The sequence below is a fragment of the Gymnoscopelus microlampas genome (genome assembly GCF_963454915.1).
Source record: "Gymnoscopelus microlampas genome assembly, chromosome: 23".
Lineage (NCBI taxonomy): Eukaryota > Metazoa > Chordata > Actinopteri > Myctophiformes > Myctophidae > Gymnoscopelus > Gymnoscopelus microlampas.
The window spans coordinates 14,305,738-14,311,832 of NC_139960.1; the positions used below are offsets into that span (position 1 = coordinate 14,305,738).

At 42.7% G+C, this 6,095-nt stretch overlaps 1 protein-coding gene across 1 annotated transcript in view; it reads right to left on the minus strand.

Moving 5' to 3' along the window:
* Positions 1-6,095, minus strand: part of kdm5a (lysine demethylase 5A) — a 131,321-nt gene that overhangs the window by 21,149 nt on the left and 104,077 nt on the right. The gene's annotated exons all lie outside the window — the stretch shown is intronic.

Below are 6,095 nucleotides of genomic sequence, written 5' to 3' on the forward strand. Positions count from 1 at the left end.
CAAACTTTCTGAAGCAGACACCTTGCTCCAAAGTCAAAGTTAAAATGACAACTAACCAGGTAACCTTTTTTACTAACCTTACACAACATGGCTAACTAGTTTGCCAGCTAACTTGTTAACCTGCTATCTAGAAAACAACCTGTTACTTTGAGAAATAGCTAACTAGATGAGCAGCTAACTAGCCAGCAAGCAATCATGTTAACCCAGATATCAAACCTTTTACTATCTAACCTAGAATAAAGACGCCAAGGATTTGTCAGAGATGTCACAAAGCATTGCCTGGTGGAAATGCTTGAGACCGGGAACGCATCTGTGTGTCATTTTAAGATTTCTTTGGCTATTCAAAAATAGCAGATCTACAAGCTCATAGTGCGGCACTTGGTGCCGCGCTATGAGCTTGTAGATCTGCTATTTCTTTAAAAGAACGAGATTTTTTTGCAAATCTGTATGAATATGTATATTGTTTTAAAGCGAACAAAGTATTTTGAGATGGGTGTCCGCGGCCAAATACATATCATTTTGGGGGTTCTTTGACATGAGAAAAGTTTGAGAACCACTGATATATATAGCAGCATAAGTTTTTTCAACTTAGAAGACATTTGTAGAATCCCCCAGAAGCAAAGATTTGAGTTAAAAATGTTCGATTAAAAAAATATTCAAAGATTTGCAAAAATGTTCACGATTAAAAAAAAAAAGCAGATCTACAAGCTCGTAGCGAGCTTGTAGATCTGCTCTTTTTGAATAGCCAAAGAAATCTAAAAATGAAACAGATTGTTTCCCAGTCAAAATGGGTTAAGACAACAAACCAGCGTCGTTTTCACATGAATGCTGCAATCCATAACTTTTTAGTGTTAATAAAATGTTATTTTAACCAAATCTATATGGTCAAGAGTGTTAACACAATGTAGCTGACACAAATGCAGGTTGGAGGCGATCTCTCTACTCTTCTATTGACATTTAGATCCTGTGGTCAGGTAGGACCACAACTACTAGGTATTGCATGAAGCTCAAAGCGTAATATCTCCCCAGGCTTTCCCTCTTTACTAAGCTCAGCAGTAGAAATGCCGGTGCTCGTGCTGGAGACCCCAGTTTGACTGAGTAGGACAAAAATCGTACGGATTGCAGCTTTAAAGCTAATTTATACTTTGTTAACGTGACGTTAACAAAAAAAGGGTTCTGCAACACTTTCCCCCCGTTTTTGCTGATTTGCTGATTGCCTAGTGCAACAAAGTATGAATTGCCTTCATGTAAGGGCGCCCTGAAACTACAGGCCACACAGCAATGGCTGTTATGTCACTGTCCCATCCTTGGCATATTTATTTTAATTGGCTTACTAACAACACAACATTAAGTTCTGTCTGTGTAAACAATCGGCCACCAAATGAAATTTGATATGGTTTCTCCATTTAAACAGAGAGAACAATCCAGAATACAGTTTGTTAGCAGCCTCTTTAGTCACACACACACACACACATGCACGCACGCGAGCGCGCACACGCACACGCACACGCACACGCACACGCACACGCACACGCACACACACACACACACACAAACACACACTGGCTTGGCTTTCTTAGTCTCTTTTTTAAACACTCTTTTCTTTACTTTTTGATATTTATGTAAGCTTGTCGCTGTCTTGTCCTTGTCTGTCTGTCTGTCTGTCAGTCTGATTGACAATGGCAGCTAGCTCTTCACCAGTCATAAAGGAATGCACTTTGGTAAAGTTAACCAAATGCCCTGCTGAGTTATTACAATCACCACAAGTATGACACGATTACTATGACTACTACTGCTACTACTACGACAAACAAGTTATTAATAATAAAGTCAGAGCAATCTGAGGTACCGATATGAAAAACACTGGTCTCTTTAGGAGCATCAAACCACACTAATGCTAATGTTAGCAGCTAGTGTAAGGGGTGCATTTCTCCTTTCCGACATGTCGCCTTTCCGACGTTGACGAACCCTATACCTAACCCTAACCGCACGCGGAAGCCACTAGTCGGAGTGGTGAGATGTCGGAATGGAGAGTGAACACCTAGTGTAAGTTGGGGGTGCTCCTTCCATTCCGACATCTCGCCACTCCGACTAGTGGCTTCCGCGTGCGGTTAAGGTTAGGGTTAGGGTTAGGTATAGGGTTCATTAACGTCGGAAAGGCGACATGTCGGAAAGGCGAAATGCACCCTGTAAGTTGCACCATTCAGAGACCTCACTGCAGCCAGCATCTTGCTAGCCGTTAGTGGCTAGTGTTGGCTTCACCATAGAGAAACATCAGTGCGGCTAGCGCGATGCTAGCATCAATAGGCTAGTGTTAGCTTCACCATAGAGAAACATCAGTGCAGCTAGCAGGATGCTAGTGTTGATCTGCTTTTTTTTTTTGCTTAATCCCATTGTCACGCTTGGAATCAATCAATCCGTATCCGTGTCTAGGCAACGTGTAGCAACAGTTGGCTGATATGTCTGTATGTTGTGCCACTGTGTCAGTGGGGAGAGTAGTTGAGTTTCATATATTTATTTTGATACGAGTACATTTGCAATCCTCTGCAATTTGACCCAACCTAACTATTAGGGTGGGTCTATTAGAAGGAGTGTGCAGCCAATGTTCAGTGCCAGGGACCAGCTCCAGCTCTGAGATCCGAGTGCCTTGCTCTAGGGCAGGGGTCTTTAACAGGGGGTCCGGGACCCCTAGGGGTCCTCAGAGTTACTACAGGGGGTCCGCCAAATCTTTGTGTGATAGGATTTTTTATTTTACCTTAACCACTTGAACCCTAGCATCCCTTTTCTGAGGAGAACTTTAGCCAAAAATAGCAGATCTACAAGCTCACAACGCCTCGCAGCGCGAGGCGTTGTGAGCTTGTAGATCGGCTATTTTTGGCAAGGAAGCATAGGTGTAGAGGGGAAAAAGAGCGGACCAAGTAAACAAAAAAGGTTGAATCTGAAACACAATTTCATACGATATAGAGGGGCTCCCTTCTTCATCTCTCAGCTAGGGGGTCCCTTGGCCTGAAAACGTTGAAGACCCCTGCTCTAGGGCTCTGGCAGGAGTCTGTCCCTAACATGCATGTCTTTTGATGTGGGAGGAAGTCCACGTGAACACAGGGAGAACGTGCAAACTCCTCACAAAAAAGACCCCAGTTGGGTTTGAACTCCCAGTTCTTTCTGTGAGGTCAAAGTCCTAACCACTAAGCCAGTGTGCCAACCATAGTGTAGCTGGGTGTATTTAGGTGTAGATGCGGTACGTGTATATAGGTGTATTTAGGTGTAGTTGGTGTATTTGGGCTTATAGTAGGCCAGTATGGCATTGTTAAACCAAAGGCACATTAGTCAACTCTCATCTTTGTCAGCTCACAATAAAAACACAATCCATCAATCAAAAACCGACATTAAAAAACAGATATAAAATCAATACATGTCACCCCTTACTGTCCTGTTCAGGGTAGAATCGGAAGGTTTTACTGTAGAACAGCGATTCCCAACCTGATGGGCCTTGAGGATATTGCAATTGGGCCCCCAAATAATTGGCAAAATACTAAGATTTTAACGATAATATAACCTTAATATTACAAGATTAATGTGAAAAATGTCATGATATTTTCTTTAAAACCTTGAAAAATGAAAAGTTTTCATTGTGATGACGATACCATGTTAGTTCTATTGATCCAAGCCGGAACACAGTCCATTGATTGATCATTAAAACGAACGTGGTCTGAAAATGCACGCGGCCCAGGGCCCACCCATCTGAGATTGATGACCTGCACACGCTTTTGAGATTTTCAAGTGCGCCTCAATCCAGAAAATGTTGGGAACCGTTGGTGTAGCGCATGAGCAGCTCAAACCTCTGCTGTCCCTCCGTCATGGGAGTCATGCGCTACACCTTCATTATTCACAGGTTATGACATCAATACATACATCTTCTCCTCCAAGGGGTGGTGCAGTACGTTTTTATGAGTTGGTTTCCCACGTGCGACATCACATGCTCCATACTTCTTCTAAACCGCTCCACGTTTAACATCCAACTCCACCTTCTAATCCACTCCGTCGTAGTCCTGACCAACAGACTCAATCCGCAATTTCCTAGCCAACCTCCACGTTAACCTTTCAACGTTCACTATATCCTAAGAAACCCAGGACTAAACAGTGTGTGGGGTTGTGTGAGGTGAGCTCTGTTCTAGAAGCTTCTACTTGTTCACAACCATTCCAGAATCTGTACACACAGACACACGATAAACTTCAAGTATATGGAAATTTACATATTTTAGTAAATATGTTTTATATTATCATATCATCCACCAGCCATGTCACAAATTGCCTCCTCACTTATGTACTTCCACCAACTTCACATTAAAGGCCTCTCTTGTAAAAGAGATATTTGATCTCAAAGGGACTTCCTTGGTCAAATAAAATAAAATAAAGAGTAATGAAACACACTTTCGGCCTGTACCCACCAACTACAAGGGTTGCCAACCATCCCGTAACATCATTCCATGATTGTAAGGTAAAAACTGCATTCCGTTTTGAACTCAACAGAATGCATTTGGTTCTGTATCTTTGAGAATCAATTCTGTGCAAGTAAACAGGAAAGAAAAGATACAGATAAAGAGGCAGATTAGTGATGGTATGTTATACTACCTAAACCGCATCGCAATGCAATGACATGCGCTGTTGGTATGGTGCTGTCAGGCGTATTGACAGTGGGGGGAGAAAAAAATATAATATAATAGAGAAGAGAGAAAAGCCTGGGATGCCAGAGCCTAACTGCACTATCTGCCAATGTAATTTGTGTTAGTCGCAGAGGAATCTGTGACACTAAACAGCAGTGCTGTATTGCATTTACTTGGTGACACAGAGTCACTGGGTGCACTCGCTCCCTGGTCCGCACAGACGCACCGGCCCAGCGGAGATGCACTCGATTGAATTAAATCCATTCTAAACCGCAGTTAAGCTAATCAAATGCTAACTCACAGAGCAACAGCCCTGCCACGCGTAGAATCGTGTTTGTCTTGCAGTTGCTGCCACTACAGTGTCCTTACATGCACTCCAATATTGCAACACAAAAAAAATGTCCATCAACATATGCAGTGTTATGAACAAGTTTGTTGTAAAAAACGATGTGTTTCGGCTTATGGCCTTCATCAGGAATATCACATTATATAACCCTGACGAAACACATGGGTTTGTACAATGAAGTTGTTGATAATAGACTACTACAAATGTTAAAATCATAACTAGGCTTGACATGTGTTACCATAACTCATAATAATGTTATCACATCATTTAGTGTTTCATTACTCTTTAACAACTGGCTGTTACCACGGTAACACCATGTGGCTAGCATTGTGCTATTATCATGTTAGCTATGTGCTTTAACACATGTGACTGGTTGCTGTCCACACAGGAGGCAACACATGTTAAAGCCCTGCGCCTTTGACCTATCAATCATCAATCCCCTCCTCCTGTGCCCGTGTAGCTCAGTCGGTAGAGCGCTCATGTTTGAATTCCAGAGTTCTGGGTTAGATACCGGGCACCGGCAACTCCGTTAAGTACTGGGAGCTGGCGGTACGTGTGGCGCTCCACCACAGCAATCCATCTCCCTGGTCTAGCGCCTTGTAAGGGGGATAGACGCCCTTGTTGCTCGGTTGATACCGTCAATAAGCCACTTCGACTTCCTTTTTGTTTTTAAATCAACTTTTCCTCCAATAACACCCCGCTTCCATTCAGGATTCTATCTTTTTTAGTAATGCCGACTCATCCTCTGTGGTTGAACGGGGAAAACAACAGTCATTTTACACTTCCTTCTTCTATTCTTCACAGATCTGATCTTAGACCAGTGTTCTGCTGTGGTCCTGAGCTTTTTAAGGCTGGGCAGTGTACAGCTAACAAGTTATGGCTAACAGGCTATAAGCTAGTTGTCTGGAGAGAAAGAACAGACCACTAGCGACAGTATAGGCTAAGGGTTAGCAGGTTAAAAGCTAGCCATCGCAATAGCGATAACAGACAGCTTACAGGCTAATGGACTAGCAGGCTGTTATAGCTACAGACTTACAACTTAAAGAGGAGGCTAATTAATAAGTAGATAGCTACAACTAATGTGC